The sequence below is a fragment of the Amphiura filiformis genome, chromosome 15, assembly GCF_039555335.1.
Source record: "Amphiura filiformis chromosome 15, Afil_fr2py, whole genome shotgun sequence".
Classification (NCBI taxonomy): Eukaryota; Metazoa; Echinodermata; class Ophiuroidea; order Amphilepidida; family Amphiuridae; genus Amphiura; species Amphiura filiformis.
Genome location: NC_092642.1, coordinates 59,272,522 through 59,291,441, shown reverse-complemented (window position 1 = coordinate 59,291,441; position 18,920 = coordinate 59,272,522). Strand labels below are relative to the sequence as shown.

Here is an 18,920-nt window from a genome sequence, read left to right as displayed (position 1 = left end):
TTTTGGATTCAGCATAAAGCCGAATAGCTGTAAATACCCGTTTGGAGGGATGATATCGATTGTTTCAAAACATCTAATTATTGCAATTAATTCGTGCATATTCACTTCTATAATATACATTTCAAATGAGTGCTCAAGAATGTTCTCAATTTTTAAAAGGACCAATGAAATGGTACCAAAATTTTCAAACGCCGTTTACTCAGAACAGCAATTTTGCGTATTCGGCACTCTGCCGTGTTCATAACGATATATATCATAAGCTTTAAAATGGTATATCATATGACTTCAAACGATATCCTTCAACAAAATGGTACCTTTTTTCAGTTCTACTAGTCTCTCTTTTTCCACATTACTGGTAATAAATATCAAACAGTCATAATTGGTGGCCATTTCAAATCATCCCTAAGTCAATGAGGTTCATGAATGTCCTCTCATTGTTAATTGTTGGTTATACATAGACAAAATACAATGCTTTGTAACCCACCACTTGAACAGAATTTAGCCAAAGCAAACAAAGACTAGAGCTATTTAAGGATTCTATAGAAATAGGTAGAAGACTATTATCCTCTTCAGCAATAGAATTATTGATTAGTTTCAACGGTGTTTGACTCACGCTATCAAATGAGAAACATGTCACACCAAATTGAGGTACCTATGAATACGACCTTCACGCACATTTTACACTGTAACTCGGAATACAATTTGCCGACTTAACGGCTCATTCGTAGTGTACGGCCACATAATACGGCATAAACATAATAACAATAGGTGGTGCTATCATTGCACTAACTGATCATATGATCATTTTAAAGACCATTTAAGAAGGATTAATACGACCATTTTAATAGGGAGACTGGGTTGGTATTGTACTCTCCGTTCTGGAGGTTAAACAAACACTAGTTGACAAGCTAAGGCCACAGTGAATCAAACAATCAGACAGTAACAAATATAGATCACTGTGTTGTATGTCACGAGAGGTCAGCAGGTCAACTAAAATTTGTTTGTCCCCAGACCGCAAAGAGTAACAATACAATCACCTGCAGATAAATATGCAATGTTCAGGGACAGCAGATTAATATGTGTTGCTCTCTCTGCTTTCTGGACGACAAACAAACTCCAGCTGACCTGCTATGGCCACCGTGAATCAGTCCTATAAAATATCCGTCAAGTGCTTCAAATCATATCAGTTATCAAAGCAGCTTAGGAATACCTCAGTTTCTCATTAAATTGACCATTTAGCCGATCACATCCGTTTTTACAAAAGAGTTAGCGCTTCACTCTTAAGACCATTATGGATTTGTGTTTGTCTCTTCCACATGGACACGTGGGATGTGCAATGGAGTAAAATGTACAGGCAATCTAAACCTATAGTACTGAACCTGTAGATGAATGTGATATTTACGAAAATAATCAATTAATGTCCAGCTTGAGCATCTGCCCGGATAAGCTAGGACGTTGATTTGTGTTTTCATCAATACAAAGATGAACCGGCAATAGCAAATTTACGTTGGTAACTGGCTTCTTTAATGTTTGATTACAATCTACCTAAGGATTGCCTTAGGGTCCCATCTCTATCTTCAGAGAATGGAAAGTTGACATAAGTAACTAGGTCTAATAATCAACGTGCCTGGCAGCGCAGGAAATTCTTTAAATGTAATGTAGTAGTATTAATTGTCTTTTACATGGATAAAGTTCATTTGTGATTTCAAAAGTGGTAAGCAGTTTGTTTTATCAACTGGCAATAGCGAAAGGGTAGACTTACTAGGTGATTGACTTATCAACATCCTTCAGGGAAATAAAGGGAGTCAGAATGGTAAAAGTCAACATTATTATAATAATCTTTGAAATTAATACGTAGGTAAACACTTGAGTCATGCTGACATTGTTCAAATGATTGTTCAAATATTGAAAGACATATGGGAATGGATTTATCAATTAAATAACTAAAGCCAGTGGGTTGAACGTAAGGGCGTGATTAAGAGAAATATTGAGAAACTGATATCAAAAGATATGCTTTAAAATTAATAAACAAGATTTTGAACAGAGAAAGGAAATTGTGTTTGATTAAACCACGGAAACCCATGAAGTAATAAGCTTACTTTGGTGACCGGCCTTCACATTTTAGTAGTAGGAAGTTGCTTAAGGATATTAAACTAATCTATGTTTTTGTTTTTATCAATAGTTGAAACACTCGTCTTGAGGGGCTATAGCTTTTATAACTATTTTGATGTTACAGTTAAACAGTATTGCTTTTTAAACCATCCTAATGCTTTATTCAGCCGAAGCAAAGCAATAGCGCTATATAAGTATCAGGGATGTGGCGGGGGTGGGGGCGGGGGGTGTTGGGGGGGGTTGTCAGCTAAAAATTGGGTATTACTTTAAACCGGTTATTGCCTCTATTAAACTGATTAATCCCGATTACCTTTTCCCGAGACGTTTGCTCATTTTAATCCAAAATAAAACAAATGTACAGTTATGTTTTATTATACAACACCTTTTTTTAGCAATATTTTTTGTAAATCGTAATAAATAATCGTAATAAACAGTAAAGGTCAAAAGTGTTTCCCTTTGGGCGATCGTCAATATCACGAAAATAGTTTATATTCTATAAAAAGGAGAATCCTGGAAATGTAAAATTCACGGTGTACGATTGTAATGAAGAAGCGCATCGCCTGATTTTTTCAGGGAAAATAATAAGTGTGAAATAGATCAACAGAGATAGACCGAACATTCGTTTTTATTGAAGATGAAAAATTAGAAGTGAAAAGTTAACTTTGGAATGTATCGAATGGGAGGACGAACGTGCTATGTTTCCATCACTGGTAATTAAGACTGTGTAAAGTTGACATTCATTACTGGCTTTCACGTTAATGGAGATGTTTACGTGATGCCGGCCTCATCAGCGCTGAGGATTACTGACGAGGGAAAGGTTGTCTTGTAGCCGCTTGATGAGATTTAAGATGATTGTGATATAAAATCAACTACAAGCAAATAAAAGACGTTAATGATAACGATACACAGCTTCAGATTAAAAAATACACGTTGACAAGGATACCCAGTGACTACCGTCACCCCAACACTCACACACAACCCCACCCCTACGGGTGTTCGCCTCAAACGTGGATACAGTTTAGGACAATGCAAACGTCTGAAACCGCATTCAATCGACAAACCGAGGACGTTTTTCGCCATTTTTTGTGTATTTATATGAGATGCAAAGTTATCTAGCAACTGCGGACGGTATATTTAATGCACAATAGAGGGCGTATCGCGCAAATACATTATACATGCAATTGTGGTCATTTGCAGACATCCGAAACTGAGGACGGCCCCCATTTGCAGAGTGGTCCACGGTTTAAATGTGAAATATCATGTGCGTGTCCTCGGTAAACACATTACACCCCACATTACCCACGTGATGCTTAGTATGCACACAATGTTTTTTAAATCCCACTCATAGACATCTAGTCCTTTGTATAAACAAGGTTGCATTCTAAATATAATTAGATTAAACTAAAAATGAACACATTATCATTTAATTTATTTCAGAAGCCAGGTGCGTGAACTTAAATCATAAACAAATAACATTTTCAATTTAATTGCATCTGGCATAGATTATTCGATGTAATGGTTAAGGAGGTACTACACCCCTCGATAAATTTGTGCCTATTTTGCATTTTTCTCAAAAACTAATAACACAGTGGTAACAAAAGTTATGTATATTATTGGGGCAAGGAATCCAATTACTACACTGGAATTTCTGTGACCCAGAACAAGCGGTTTGTTATTTATGATCAGAAATAAGGTACCGCTAGGATGTACCTCGTTTCCCATCATATATACTGAACCGCTTGTCTTGTCACTGAAAATTCAGTGTAGTAATTGGATTCCTTGCCCCAATAATATACATAACTTTTGTTACCAGTGTGTAATTATGTTTTGAGAAAAATGCAAAACTAGTCACAAATTTACCACATGGGTGTAGTACCCCCTTAAGCTGCTGAATTTGACACCACCCACATGGTTATATCACACGGGTCATCAGTCGCACGCAGATATTAGTCATGTTCACACGGACATAAAACATGGACATCCACAAGGTAAAAACCTCAAAGTGTCCTCGTGTGCTGCTTAGGGGTTCAACGAAACTATCTGGGTTGGGGTGATATGAGGGTTTGGGTTAAACCTCTAAGTTGCTTCAAGTGCCCTGGTCTTTTGAGTGTTTGTTTCTTGGATATTATTGTGATATCCCCACATAGATCAGTAACCAAAGTCAAGTTTTACTATTATTTTAACTAATTTAGTACTTGTGATATAAACATGTCACCATTATAATTCTATAAAGATCATATTGAGGTATGTAAATTTGACATATTATGTAATTGCAATGTTTCAACGTGAATATACTAGTTATAACTAATTTTCCAAATTATTGTTTACTATATTATCAGGGATATGTTATAATTAATTATTATGAATGGCGATGATAAAAGAGCTCCCCACAACACATCGATGTGTTATAATATGAGTCTCCCAGGTATAGTGTCATTAAAAGGAAGAAGAAGGTAATATTAAAAACGTCCATTAGAAGGTTTCTCCTTGAAATTAAGCATTTGCAGATGCGCGTTTTATAGATATAACCTTTCAGACCACTATTCAATTATTGTGACCGAAGCACATCATGTGGCATTTACGCTTAGTGCGGTCAAATTTTCCTATAATAGTAGTTTTTACGTCTACGCGTCGTTTGTAGCCGTGACACCATCTTGACGTCATTTAAAATACTGTTGTATTAATTTTGTTTTATTTTAACCTCTATAGACGAATCTATTTTCACGCATTCCTACACCTCAATGGCAGCCATAGCTGCCCCCCTTAGGTCTATCCCACCTAAAATGTGAAATCATGTGGCCTTGGCGGGGATATTAAACTGCATTCCATCACCCGTGTTACAAGTAGACAAAAGAATGATGAAAGTTTACAACACAATACAATTCAACATCGATTTTTAAGCGGAATTAATTCACCCAATTATTGGACAGTAACAACACCAGTTTGGTGCAGACGGGACCCAGCAATGGCCGACTGAAGTCTGACTATCATTTGGTTCGTTGGATTCGTCTATATGTTTATGACATGAAAAGTTGGTAACACTCGTTTTAGTGGCCAGTCATTTGCGAGCCGGTTAATACCGCTAACAGTAAACACTAAAAATGACAGATCATTTACAGTTGTATTGGCTGACGGGTACGTCGTGTTTATCGCGTAAACAGATCAGGATCACGCGATGCTAAATGCGAGGTGTCGATGTTTTTTCCATAACGTGATTTAATCAACCAATCAGAACCAACTTCCCTGTTTACGCTATGTACGCGCTAAAGGTAAAAATACCTTTCTTCTCTTCAATCAATATTGTAAAGTTGCTTTTGAGAACACGTATGTGACCTACCACCACGAAATGAGCATAAAGTCGCAAGTTGGTAGGTTTGAGGCGCCCTGGCTACTGTGTTGGTGTTCTTTAATTGAAACGCACCTGTTTAAGCCAATAGTATGTCTGTATGTCTTTTTGTGAATGGAGGCACAATGGGCTATTGACGAAGGAAACACTACTAGCGTGTACAACATGACTGTACAGGTTCGCGGCAAACCATTAATATCAACTCAGTCAGCCAGGATGTCTCGAAACTACCAACTTGCGACTTTACGCTTATTTCGTTGTAGCAGGTCACATAAAATCAGCTTTCAATCAAACGCAAGTTATGCGCTGTTTTTAAAGCACGCATAGACATGCAATAATGACGAGCAAGTCCCTCAAGTTTATTGGCCAAAATTTTAACTGAAAAAATATATTACCTTACATGTATTATATTATTAAAGTTGTATGGTAATACTAACCGAACCAGCATTTTCAAGAGTACTTGTTTTTCTTTAGCGTACTAAGAATAATACTTGTAACATATAACTGCTGTAAATAATTGAAAAGCTGTGCATCTGGTATTTGCTATCGATACGCTTAAATCCCCTAGCATTAAGGGTTCGGATTGCGATGTTTTCACTTATTTTTTGTAATCTAAATAATTATTTGATATCAGAAGGGCATTCATCGTATTCAGATGTGCTCTGAGGTCCCACAAAAATACTGTGTAAACGTTGTTATCTGATTCCTTAAGGTAATACACTATTTTAAAGTGTTGCGATTTGGTAGTTCACAACATCTTGCGAATGGTAGTGAGCTTCGGCAAAAATTGCATTGCTCATTTCCTTGCGAGCGTGTAGAAGAATTCAAATATCACAGAAATGCTTTTATAGGTCATGTGGTTCTTAAGTTATGTTGTAAAGAGGGCTGAAACAACAACACTTTTGTAAAATGTACATAACTCATTAAAAACAATAAATTAAGCAAGTTTTCAAAGTATATGATTTGTAGAATGAACTTTTGCAAAACATCAAAGGGTTATTTTTCAATAATATATTGATTTCGACAATAAAAATCGATATTTTGGCTGCTTCGACCAACAATACCGCATCTACCCTTAAAGAAAGACGTCCATGCATAAGAATAAACACACCACTTCATTGTGCGTTGTTTCTAGAGTTGCCACTGATGCATGTATGAGGATTATTTTTCATAGATATATCTGCTAATTGTTGTTGAAGAGTTATGTAATATTTTATATAGGTCGATGTATTACGGCTGTCTTGTTAGGTCATTCTAGTGCTAAGAATAGCTTGAGTACTATCAGTTAAGGAAACCCGCGGGGGTATTTCAGACTTTATTCGGCCGTACATTTCAAAAAGATGTATTTTTGTTCCTTACTGGGCCACTTGTTCACCCATCTTTGCACAGTATTTTTATGAGGCCTGAGAGTACATCAGACACATCAAATTGCATTCTGAATACGAGGAATGTACTTCTGATATCAAATAATTTAGATTTTGTTAAATTCGCGATATAACCAAAATTTTATGGCAAATTATTACAAATTGATATTTTGTATATTTTTGATATTTAACAGCCCTCGAAGCAAACTTATAAATCTAATGATATTGATATTTACTTAACGTGTATGCAGCTGGGAGGAAAAGCCGTCAATCATAAGAAAATTTTGTCAGTTAGTATTGAAGATATGCATTTTCCCCCAAGTTTTTATGTCTTTAGGGGAAAATGTATATTCTCAATACAAAAGGTCAACATTTTCATATGATGGACGGCTTTTCATTCCAGCTACATACACTTTAAGTACATATCATTAGACTTATAAAGTTTAATTCAAGGACTGTCAAATGTCAAAAATATACATTTTTAATAATTTGTCATAAAATTTGTATTATATCGCGATTTAAAAAAAAGAATTAAATTGGTGTGTCTGATGTGCTCTCAGGTCCCGAAAAAATTCTATACAAACGTCGCTATCTGAGCCCTTAGACAATATTTTTTAAAAAGAATGTCCTTAGCCTGCAAGTCTGTATGCAGGGTAAATGACTATTTGAGTAGCTAAAATCACCAGGCATATTTATATCTGAAGATGAAAGGAAGCCTGGATGGTCAAGACGGACTTTACAACTTCCAATAACTTCCAATACAATATAAAGTTAATGCTCTTTGATAATTCAACTCAGGAAATTCGTCCATTATATATTTATAACGTTTATGATGTATCGACTCCTTTTTACTTTGAATTTACAATTTCCTTAATCAATCTTTACCTAGCCAACGTGAAGGTCCGTGAACTCGATTGCGAGAATCGCTATTTATCACACACCATTACCCATGATCCATAGAGGCTGTGTTGAACATGTTGAAACTACGCCATCAATTTAGTGAGCTCTCAAACATCAGCCGACATTCGCGACATTAAATGCCAGTGACGTACCGTGGACGCTCCTACCCCAGGGGGCTAAAGAAATGTAAATTTTGCTACCCCTTGCAGCAAAAGCCCGAAAAGATTGACACAATTATTTTTTCCAGCATGACGGCTCTCGAAAATCTAAAACAAAGGGGCGGGGGGGTATGGGGGTTGAGGCAAAAACTTTTGTCCACCAATTTTTTAAAAAGAATTTGAGGTGTTACACCCCCAATGTCAACACCGCCTACACCTCTAGCCCTGTTAGCGCACTAAACAGGTATAGTTACATTATCTTTGAATAATTGTCCGCTATTCTTCATTAATAATTCTTCTGGCCGCCCCTTCAGTCCCGCCTTTTATTGTTTTATTAATTCTTCTTGCCGCCCCTTCATCTTCAGCCGTCCCGTCTTTTTTACCGCCCCTTGCTTTTAGCCGCCAAAGCCCCCCAAAATACTCACATGAATACAGACATCATCACGGCATTGCGGTGAATTATGGGTATAGATAATTGTCCAGTAAAGCTGGTAAGAGAAAGAGCGCGGGCAAAATGCTTCAGGCTATTAACTGTCTGGACAAAAAAGATAATGTTCTTTGGTATTCAAATTTAGTTCTTATCTGATATGCTGAGGAAATTTCCTATTGATTCGACTGAGGATCGAGTAATATTGTACTGTTATATTCCATGTAAGAGCTACGAGGGCTACTTGAGAAATTCTGACCACTTCTAACCCTCAACTTAAAGATGTGAGAGATTTTCATGTCAGAAATCTGAAACGTAGGAGACATCTTGAAAAGAGACTGCAACTTTTTTTAACACTTCTACTTGACCTTGCGGCAAACTAGAGATGTCGATGATAAGTTGTGCTTTCAAAAACATTATTTTGTCTCAAAAAAGTGGGCCGCTGGTTCATTTCTCGGAAAGGAAATAAGCCAAAATACTGTCAACGGCGCAAACATAAAGGAGGTCCCATTCCATAAAAAGTGGATCATATCTTGGAAACTTGAAAAGCTAAAAGGTGGGCTTTCATGTAATGTAACACTGAATGATGTCTACTTTTTATGGGACACCCTGTATAATTATAATATACAGGGTGAGTCAAAAAAACTGCAATAGAGCAAAGAATCGATATTTATGTAAGAACCAAATCGAACTTTCCCAATATTGAAAGATTCTATAAATGCTACACTCAATGGCCACTTTCTGTGAAAATATGAAGTGAATCGCAAATGTTGCGATACCCAATTTCGTTATTTGTCCACGAGGTACCATGTATTTTGAATGAGAGCACACGGTGCGCGGTCAAGGCACCATATCTGAAACTGACTTTAACTTAAATAAGGTTGATTTTAGCGTTATTTTAATTTCTTTTTTTCTGTTCAAACAAACTTTCTAACATTACTTTAAGTCCTTCATACCTCACTCGACTCCAACTCCAGTTTTTTAATCCCAATATGTCCAACTTACTGGATATTTTGTAATTCACTCCATTTCAATTTGCGCGCATTTCATTTTGACATTTGAAAACCCGCCTGCAAATTTGTATGTTTTTAATAGAGAATAAACATCTTTAAAGTAAAGGTAAAATGAAAATAACAACAAATAATGTTTCTTCTCCTTAAACAAGACCAAGGGCAATAACTTTGGGTGCTCCATTTTATTTTAAAGACAATGAGGTTAAGAAAATGGGAGTTGTTCCAAATCTACCTTACACAGAGTGGGCTGACATTCAAATTTTAGATATCTCTTGGACAAACATTAAAATTGGGTAGCGCTATAAAATGTGTTATAAAAACAAAACGGTAAATGCTAATTCGTTAATTTTTACACACAAGGTCAATGATGGATATACTATTTATAAAATGTTTTAAAATCTAAAAAGTTCAACTCGGTTCTTAAGTAAAAATGGATTCTTTTCCCTATTGCACTTTTTTTGACTCACCCTGTACATGGTGAACGAACCTTTGAACTTCGCGACCAATCTTTCAAGTGATATTTTTAAAACGTTGAGGAATGATCAAAATTTACTGTTATTTTCGCTGATTCCTTGCAAAGCTTATACGGTTACCCCGGCTTATATCTTTGACAGTGATCTTATCAAAGAAATTGTGTTTGCTACCTTATTTGACGAACTATGCCATTTACGGCAACTTAATTGCGAAGTAGATTCGGCTTTTAAACTAAAAAATTAGACCGTAATATTGAATTTCATACTGATATTCAAATAACACGGCGAGCTCACTTTCGGACGCAGTTTTCAATGGGGGAACATTACCTGAAACATGCAACATTTTGTTGTGTTCATGTTAAAGCAGCGGTAGTGGAATGACCTCTATGCCAGCTCTGATAATGGTGTGTAGAGTAATATTACTGGGCTGTTTCAGTGACACAATTTTTGCACCTGTGACACCTGGACACCGTTCCATTTATAGTACTTTTGAATCACGTCAACACATTGTTCTTATCTTATAGGCGATTTGAGACGGCGATGCGAAGAGCAGCAACTAGTAGCTTTATAGAAAAAATTATTTGATATCAGAAGGATATTCTTTGTATTCAGAATACAATTCGATATATCTGATGTGCTCTCAGGCCAACGAAAATACTGTGCAAAGGTGGGTGACCGACCCTTGACATTTATTTTACTACGTTTTTCCTTATGATTCAACTAGAAAGTTGACCTCAACATAGGAAAAGGAAGTAAATTGTTTTTTACCTTTTACTACATTAAAGGAGGATTTCGTGATCCTAGCATCCTCTTTTTATGACATTTTCAGTAGATATCCACGAAAAAGCTTATTTCCAAAATTTCAGTTGATTCCGATTTTGCGTTTGCGAGTTATGCATGATTATGTGTATTACACTGCTCCATAGACAATGTGTTGTAATTTCGTTCTGGTGCACCAGAACGAAATTCAAATTTAACGATATTTTTGCAAGAAATATTTGGTACATAAACATTATGTAGCCAGATGTATCCAGTGGTGTAAAAATCTCAACTTTTTTTGGGAAAAGTGGGGGGATGAGGCTGTGGATCACGAAATGCCCCTTTAATGCACGATTTTGAAACATCAAGAAGTATCAAATAATATTATTTAGTTGCCTTTCAAATCACGGGGAAAAGCGTGAAAGGATTTTACTGCATGTCATTCCGGGGTATTGACCACAGAATGATTGAAGTGGAGATTTATATCTGTGTTATTATTTTACACCTGAGTTATTGATTTTGCTTGGCCGTGAATAATCTTAGACAAAATCACTGCCAATGGTTTAAGATATCGTGGTATATAGAAATTTATAAATAAAAAGAGCTGTCTTTATTGAAATCATTCTCTTGCCTTTATTTGCGTTAATACTAATGCGCATTGGCAATATTAATTTTTTTTAAATACACATAAAACATAGGACATATTTAGCTACGAAAATCGTATAAACATGCAATATTATACAATATTAAGCCAACATAATATAAATTGAACTATATTTGACATGTTTGAGCAAGTCGTGACTGAATATCATCTAAAACCACAAATTATTAGGCTCCACTACTCATTATCTATGGGTAAAGCGAGTAATGATGTGTAAATGTAGTTAATGTCTCACAAAATTGCGGGCACTAGTGCCAGGTCGGATATTTTATATTCTTAGACAGTGGGAGTGGTCTAGTTCGTACACACATAATCTGATTGGATATTCGCATGATTTCGGGTGCCGTCTATCAGGCCGTAGACGACCCACGTCATCATAAGTGTTGATAACGCGTAACACGCTTGTAGAGGTGCGCGTATGTATGCGTAGACTAGTGCGGAATACTCGCACGCGCTAGCAGCACTCGCAACAGAATACGTGAAGCTAGCTGTAAACAAGTTTCGTTCATTTTAAAATAAGGGGAGTTTTATGACGGTAACTTAGTTTTTGCTTAAAAAAATAGTTTACAGTTATTAAAATAATATTTAACTGACTAAGAATGAGAATAAACGATAGGAATTTTTGTTTTTACTATCCTCTACCTATGATAGACGACAGGCAGGTCCAATATTTTTTTATCGTAGTGTCCAATACCTGCCTGTCGTCTACCACACGGTAGAGGATAGTAAAAACAAAAATCGTTTATTCTCTAATTATGTAAGCGTTTCCCTTTGTATTACGTAAGAGAAACATGAGTAAATTAAGTTCATGCTGTTATTGGGTCATTTTCAATTTGTATGTGTCTCTAGTCTGTGCCACAGCTTAGTTGTAGTTGAACTACCAACATATTATATAGCAACATGTTATTGGGTAGCTTAGTTGAATACTTAGGTGTTGGGCAGGTATCTCTGACGGCGCTGAAGGGCGAGGACTTCAATATAGACTAGATGTCGAAGAGAGTGAACAGATGGTGAGCAAATTAGATCAGCACAAGTTCGTTGACCTGTTCTAGAACGTCATATGAGAGGCTTTAAGGGTAGACGAGGTATTGTTGGTCGAAACAACCTAAAAATCGATTTTCATTATCTAGTTCAATATATTATTGAAAATTAACACCTTGATGTTTTGCAAAAGTCCATTCTACAAATCGTATACTTTGCAAACTTGCTTAATTTATTGTTGTTAATGAGTTATGTACGTTTTACAAAAGTGTTGTTGTTTCAGCCCTCTTTACAACGTAACTCAAGAACCGCAGCACCTATAAAAGTATATCTGTGATATTTTAATTCTTCTACACGCTCGCTATGAATTGAGCAATGCAGTTTTGCCAAAGCTCGCTGCCATTCGTAAGATGCTGTGAACTACCAAATCACAACAGTTTAAAATAATTAATAACTTTAAAACTTACAATTCTGATTTGGATTTCAATGGATCCTCGTGTCATACGGATCTAGCTAATTTGCATCGATTTGGACGACAGGACACACATGTGCCTGGTTACAGTGAGTTGGTTATTACTGTTTTTGGTTACTAATTGTTTGAAACCTTTTTTGATAAGTGGACTTCAAATTAACTGTTGGATTTAACCGTAACATTAGCTAGGTTGTTGTAAACATTGTGAATAGGTTAAAAAAAACTGAAAAAAAGACTAATCCAGCAAGTAGCAAATGTTTTTAAAACGCGTTTTGGATTTGGTCAAAACATTTTAATAGCATTTAAATAGCGGATTAAATAAACGCCATGAAAACATTTTAAAGACATTTTTATGAAGAAATACTATAATAACATTTTGAAATTGGACCAAAATGTCATCACAATATAAACATTGGTAATGATTTCTGAATGTCATTAAAATGTTTTATACCCTTAATATACATAAGCCGATATTTTAACGTTTTGTGTTTGTTGCATGGTATTGGGTCGTTTTACTCATTCTTTCAACGAATAAAAATGACAACATTGAGTGTAATAATCTAAATTATAATTTTCCTGTGTCATAAGAATTAAAGTCGTTTTCACTGCAACAGCTAACAGCTTTACATTGTTGTTACGAGTGATCACCTTAAGGATGGTATTGAGGAGCTACCAACTGTCCTACAATCCGGGACAAAATTGTTGCATCACTTTTAGCATGTGCTTTGTAATTGAATCCCCTTTCCCCTATCAATGTTGAATCCTTGCATTTCGTTTCTGATGTTGTGGAAGTATCCAACATTGACTGGAGGGGTTGGGGGATAGGTATTGGTTTAAGCTCTACGTTACATATCAATATGTTTCATAAGTGAATTCCATTGTGACTGTGAGGTCATTTGAAGCTTCAAAATCACCTTAGGTGATCTAAAACATTTTATTCTGGATTAAAGTGAGAGGACATTCGGCATTTTCCCCATTCTCTTTAAGCAACTATCTCAATACCGTCAGAAGGAAGAGTTCGGGTGAAGCTTATAATATTTCATGTTTCCTATAACATTACAATATTTGAAACTTAAATTTCAGATTCAGCTGCTCCGCAGATGACGTTTGATTTTATTCACTTATTTTTTTAATGAAATACTTTTATTATGAAAGCGCGCGTGGATCTACTCCATCAGCGACTAATGGACAAAGGTATACGTCCCCCAATGGTGTGGTGTGACAAAACCACTTACGTTTCATCGTTTGATTTAATGAGAATCATCGGTGATGGTTAGGGCCATTTCCACTAGGGCCACTTCCTCATTTCGTTAATTTATAATAAAATGCCAAGGACATCTTAGATATATATAAAAAAAGTCCCGATAGCTAAAAACTTATTACAGGTCAATCACATGCTTCCAAGGGAGTCAAAATGTAGTGCAAACAAAATCAGTGCAGTAGCTTTTTACAGAGTCTTGCAATATTTATTGACGGAAAGACAGATGGTCATTGTAAATATTTAGACGTCTTTACAGATTAATAATAATTTTGTTTTATATACACAAACACCTGCTTACCAGTTACCTTCGACTATATTTATAAATACGTAATTATAAATACACACGTGACCCATAGGCACGACATACCAAGCCAGCAAACGTGACTAAATAATCATGCCATTGATTACAATACAGAAAAGAATAGGGACTCTTTAGATAAATATCATCAAATTCAAGTATAGTAAAATTATTGCACATGGGTGTATGTTGAATTGATTATGTTATCAAAAACAACATTTTTGAAAGTATTTGCCGACGGAAACGTTTGCAATATAATCACAAAGTTGAACAAAATAGACAATTTTGCTGCACACGTGTTGTTTACCGCATTTGCATTCAAATGTACAGGAAGACCACTCGCTGTGTAGAAGGTCACTTCGAAACTTACTGTCTACGAGCTGTTAATGGCAGCGCAGAGGTGGTCACGTCACGTGCGTATTTATTAATACGTATGTATAAATATAGTCGAAGCATACTGCTTACAATATGTGATGCGATTAAGCAAAATCAAGCGGAACACGGGAATATTAAATTTTCAGTTTCTTATAGGACAGTAAATAGCATTTACAAAGCTGGATTTAACAGAAATCCCCATTGAAATTGAACAGCCAGTTCCAAATATATGAGCAATTAAAGAGTTTCCAAAACTAAGCTATACTCTTACATGCCGCTTTATAATTTATGTTGTTAGTTACACCAGGCTGTGGCACAGACTAATGAAGCATTAAGCATAAAATAATGCAATAGGGTCCTTTAATTGCATTTCTTAATCTCGCGAATGCGCCCTAACATATTTTGGATCGTTGAGCTTCGAGAAACTTTGTAGTCGCCTGTTCCGCAGCCGAATGAAATGAAATGACTCACATTATTTATTATGTTTCCTATAATGAAATCTACGTAAATGAATGAAACCCTACAATAGCTTTCGATTCAGCTGTTTGTGTAGATGAAGTTTGATTTTATTAATTTAATTTAATGCAATATGCCTATAGCTTGTATAACGAAACCGCGCGTGGATCTACTACATCAGCTGGAAAGTATGTATGCAAGGTAAACGTCCTCAATGGTCTATTGTGACAACAACATTTACTTTTCATCGTTTGGTTTAATAAGAATCATCGATGATGGTTTAAAAAAGTAGGGCCACTTCCTCATTTCGTTCATATATGATAAAACTTAGATATAGGTGAAAAGTCCCGATAGATAAAACTTACAGTACAGGTCAATAAAATACTTTCAAGAGAGTCAATATAGTACAAACAAAATCAATGTATTACCTTTTTGGAGAGTCTTGCAACATTATTGACTGAACGAATGATATTTTTAGCTGAAATGTGGTACACATCGCACAAAATGTCGAATTGATTTTGCAAAGTAATTGTACATTCAAATAATTCATTATTCATTTTGCTCTGAAAATTTCATTCTCCTGGGATAAATGTCTGAAACTTTATTAATTTATAATAATTTCTTATTTTAGTATATTGTTTAAAAAATGCATCAAGTAATGTAAAACAATGGAGCAAAATGTGTCCTTATTATTTGTATATTAGACGCAGCTGGTTAAAAACTCATTAGGTTTTCGATCACCGTTGTTGTTTATTCTCAACCAAATCTTAAATCAGAGCTAAAGAGTACAGATATTCTCTGCCTATTTTCACATACTTGTCTTTATTTAGGATATACGGGGTGAATACAACTGGTACCTTAATTCTTTGGCTTACTGTATAATGATGTCAACGTCAACGTCAACGTCACCGTTCAGTTTTTTTTTTATATGTGCAAGTTAAAAACTGTAACAAAAGTATCTTCATGTCATTGATTCCTGGTATTCCTGGTAACTTCGAAAACCTTCACCTTAAGTCGTCACTGAGTCCTTGAGTTGACTGCTTTTACGCCACTTAGCATAGCTAGTTGACAACACACGGTAAATGATATTTGTATTTGATTGATGTGAAGACAGCTTCAATATAGCGGTAAACCATATAATCTGAAAACACTTGCTTTAATAGTGAAAAAGCATTTGTACGAAGAATACATTAGTTGCTCTATTTGGTAAGCCACAATTCGTGAAATATTGAAAGAGGGATTCTAGTCTAGGATAAGGTCTGTACCCAGCAAACACAAATGTGACCCGGCAGCACAAATGAGCCGTAAATTCCCTAAATTGTATTCTGAGTTGCGATGTAAAATGTGTACGAAGGTCGTATTCATCGGTAACTTAAGCTGGCCCGACATCTGTCTCATTTTGATAGTCAAAACTAATCAATAATCCTATTGTTGAAGTGGATAATAAGCTTCTACCTTATTAGATGGCTATAGAACTTTTAATAGCTCTGGTCTTTGTTTGCTTTTGCTAAATCCTGTTCAAGTGGTGGGTTACCAGGCATTGTATTTTGTACAGGTATGCATAACCAACAATTAACAATGAGAGAACTTTCTTAAACCTCGTTGACTTGGGGATGATTTGAAATGACCGCCAATTATGACTGTTTGATATTTATTGCCAGCAATGTGGAAAAAGAGACACATGTAAAAACGTAAAAAGCTGTAAAAATTTTGTTGAAGGAGCAAAGTTTAACAAACCATAACCCCGCTTCTGGATATCGTCAAAGTCAAATGATATACCATTTTTAAGTTTATGATGTTTATTTTATAAACACGAAATAAAACAAAATTGACCGTGGGGGGAATTTACGGCTCATTCGCCGTGAACGGTCACAAATGTTGGGATTATATAAAAACGTTTTAATAACATTCCTAAAACATTTTTAAAAACGTGATGCAAAACATTGTAACAGAATGTTATTTAACTGTTAACAAAATATTTTGCTAAAATGTTTGCCCAAATATTTTACAATAACGTTTCAAAAACGTATTCATGATCTTTATATGCCGGCATTTAAATGTTATTAAGGGTTTTGAGAACATTTTCATATTTGCTAGGGAATATATTGCTTTAAAGGGAATCTGCATTCTCAGAAATGCACGCATCAGATGTGCTTTAACTTAATTATTCACGCAAGATAGTGAAAATACAAATCGATCAAAGAATCTAAATATAAAATGATAAACACAGATTTGGTGTAAAAACAACAATTTTGAAGAAAATCACAAAACGCCACTTTTTTTGCCTCAAGTTTTTAAAAACATATTGATGCAAAAAATTAAAAACACTATCAAAAGTAAAAAGCCACCGTGACAATTGGCTTCTGTGTGTGCTTTATAAACTTGACATTGCCATTCTAGTACTTTACTGGATGTATTTACTATACTTCGTGGTTTATTTTAAAACAACCGAAAAGGTGACGGATGTTTTCTATTTCTGTCCACAAGGATATGTATCCGATTGTTTCCGGGAATAGTTTATAATTGAAGATCGAAGTAAAAAGACTAGTTTGCGTCTGACGTCAGGGCAAAAGCACGGTGTGATTGGTTGTTAACATACGCAATACGGACTCGCATACTTCTGTCCATGTTGCTTTCGCCTTGTTGCCAGGTTCAAAAGGGAGAAAACTGTCATGCATGTGCATCGATCCTACAGTATGCCATTTACGGAAACAATTTCAGAGCTGACCGTTGGGAGATCTTTATCGTGGTTTAAATACCACGGCATTCCCCTGTCAATATGCTGGACATACCAGATTAGAGTGATATTGAAGATGATGTATGTCTCTTTCTGTCGTAGGAAGAATTTTAACAGTGGGCACGAACCTTCAGATATACTATATGATCATGTCATATGTCCCTTGTATTTGTATTTCATAAATTACATCAATGGGCTCTTCCAGTTAAAGTTGATACTCCCACTATGGAAGACAAGATCTTAATCTCCCACACAGGGAATGTAGATTTCAAATCAAGGCAATATGTGCCGTAGCTGCCACATAGAAATAAATTGATATTCATTGTAAATAAATGTGACACCTGGCAGCTATTGCATGTGGAGACTTCTTACACCAAATCCCTCGAAATAATGGAGCAAAAAATGACATCGGATGACATCAAACATTTAACACTCTCGATTATATAGATGCAATTAATATAATGTGGCAGCCAGCTGTGAAATCTCTCGACAGCTTTGTACCATTAATACTTCAAAAGTTACTATCTTTAAAAATAGATTAGCAGCACTAATTTCCCTTTACTTACATAGCAATAACCGATAAAGATGAGTATTGGCTATATTTTGTCACCTTTACAGAAAAACAAAACGAATCTAATAAATCTCGTTTATATATTTAACCAATAACTGTTTTGATGAATAGAAAAATAAGAAAAACAGACTCCAATTTGTATTCAATATTTCCTGAACTACTTACTACACGACAGTTATAAATTGTTTAAACATAACATCTCTTTTTATCTAAAAGTAATAAAACGCATAAAGCAATTGTCTCGTGAAGAAAACGAGTTGACAAGCCAATGTTTTTGTTGGCGCCGAAGGTAAAAGCCGACTAGTCAATTTGTTTATTACATATTTGATCAAATCAACATTTTAACATTTTTAAAAGTTGGTGAGCAACATGTTGTCTTTTCCATGCATATGCATGACAGTTGATGAGTTTATCTTCAGATGTAAGGTCACAGGAAGAAACTCAAAATTATGTTTAATTTTATGATATAAATCACAAAAAAATACGGTAATTACTTGCGATGATTAATGGCGTCGCCACATCAGTGCTAGAAATAAAAAACAAACCCTCAATAGTT

General features: G+C 35.4%; 1 long non-coding RNA gene across 1 annotated transcript in view; it reads left to right on the top strand.

The window, feature by feature from the left end:
• The window catches only part of LOC140170678 (uncharacterized), a 157,865-nt gene that overhangs the window by 29,280 nt on the left and 109,665 nt on the right, over positions 1-18,920 (top strand). The gene's annotated exons all lie outside the window — the stretch shown is intronic.